At 45.0% G+C, this 2,030-nt stretch overlaps 1 pseudogene; it reads right to left on the reverse strand.

The window, feature by feature from the left end:
* Window positions 1–666: 666 nt before the first annotated feature.
* Window positions 667–1,458, reverse strand: LOC149169804 (malate dehydrogenase, glyoxysomal pseudogene; annotated as a pseudogene).
* Between the last annotated feature and the right edge of the window lie 572 nt (window positions 1,459–2,030).

The following is a 2,030-nucleotide window of genomic DNA, read 5'->3' on the forward strand; positions in this document are numbered from 1 at the left end:
CTTGGAGCATAAAATAATATCACATTCCATGGTCCAACTGGTGAAAATCCAGTGAAATAAATCCGATGGTTTTGGCCAAAAACTGTTGAAGCGACAGATTAGAGCCTGCGTTTCATAAGACTTAACGAAATCATCAAGCCCTGTAGAATCAAGGTTAAGGGTTGGAGTTTGCCCTAGCTGATCTACTATGTATGGCCTGGATATATATCCGCCTTTATCTGGAGAGGACCCTGAATCTCTGTTACCTTGTAGAATATTCTTGTAGGAGAACCCTCCCTTGGGTTGATGCTGAGATGCTGTCTTTTTCCCCTTGTCTCCTCCTGAGAAGCTTGGCTGTCCCTGAGGCAGAGCTCCTCCTCTCAGCCTGAGGTTTAAGACAATGGTTTTTTCTGGACTAATCTCGTAGCTTCCCAAAGTTCTTCTGTCCTGGAGAGACCACTTACCACTGACCAAATGTTGGATCTGAACAGGATATCCGGTCAAAACCCAAATTTGCTGTTTCAGCTGCCTGATAGTGCTTCCTGCATGTACCCATACTATACAGGATTTCCTTTCAGGGGTTTTAATAAAAATCTGAAAACGAGTTGTTGTTACCTGAAATCTGGGTTTTGGCTGAGTTCCTGATCTGCCTAAGCCGATGTCGCTGCTGATTGCCATGTGCTCTAGCTATAGGCAATCTTCCAGATCTAGCCTCTTATTGGATCGAACTTCCATTTTCATGTCAAGATCTGCATCCCCTCTACTCGATTGATGCATATTTCCACCGATCTGCTGCCTGGGTTTTGGTTGTCTTCTAATATTGGTCAGATCGGATGGATCCTGCGCGGATCTGCAGTATTTGTGCCAATCCATTGTGAGAGGGAGCAGATCTGCAACATGCAGATAGACACCGGCTCTTTTGAAACCCTCGGCTGCAGTTGGCGCAGTGGAATTGACTGGATTGCTGATAATATTCACAATTTCATTGGGATAGCATTTGGCTACCCCTTCGCACAGGGTGCGGACGATTCCCGCATTAATATTGAAGAAATCGTCCCTAGTCATCCCAGGTTTCCGTGGAATTCTTGCAGGGATGATCACGAGATCCATTCCCACCAACGCTACTTCCAGCTGCTCTTTGCCCACAAATCCCTGCACAACGGCAGTGGAGTCCATATGGCTGATATCTGCAGTGACTCCGGGGGTATTGACGACATCATAGAGGTGAAGGACTGAGACCAACGGATTCATTTTCATGAGCATGGAAAGGGGTTTTCCGATGCCGCCTGAGTCTCTGAGGACAGCCACCTTGAATCCAGATGCCCCGCCTTTCGATCTGCAATCGATGCGCCCGAGTACTCCTTCATTCTGCAACTGTGAATGCCCTGGATGGACGAGGTGAGTAGCAATTCGAGAGATTCGATCTCTGGTCACCATCTCTGCTCTGTGCCCTAATTTCCTGGGTGTTTTATTTTCCATCGAGATAAACATAGATAAAATTAGTATGTTTTTTCATTAAAATAGAGTTTGGGTGTGGCTATAAAATATGTCATCCGAGGACATAAGGTCCCATGACCTTTTATTTTTCGAATATGCTGATGCCAAAAAGTAAAAAATGGTCCTAGAAACTAGAAGAGCTAATCTTGATGATGCTCATGATAACACACGATAGCAGGAGCAACTCGATGCAATAAACGTCTGAGAGGCCATAGAACCCCAACTACATGCCTATGATAGGCACGTGGAATGTCGACTCCAGTCTCTGGGATGTTGGTAGTCAACCTCTCAAGGTTGTGCTCCAACTTTGTCAAGATTTCATGTGCCTCTGGGTTTGTTGCCCCAACTCATCCCAGCTGGTCGGGTTGGACCCACATCTGCACATGCATTTCAGATAATTATCATCTGAAGAAAAAGCACTTAAAAAATTGAAAAAATTAAAAATATGTACAAATGATAAATTCTTACCTAGAGCACCCCATTGAGCTCTAGTTGGAAGTGGGATATCAGGATCACCTCTATAATCCATCCTGGCATATGGAAAGTCCTAGATC

Source organism: Pinus tabuliformis, chromosome 4_2, assembly GCF_031772625.1.
Source record: "Pinus tabuliformis cultivar Carrire ecotype Pingquan chromosome 4_2, CPIR1, whole genome shotgun sequence".
Lineage (NCBI taxonomy): Eukaryota > Viridiplantae > Streptophyta > Pinopsida > Pinales > Pinaceae > Pinus > Pinus tabuliformis.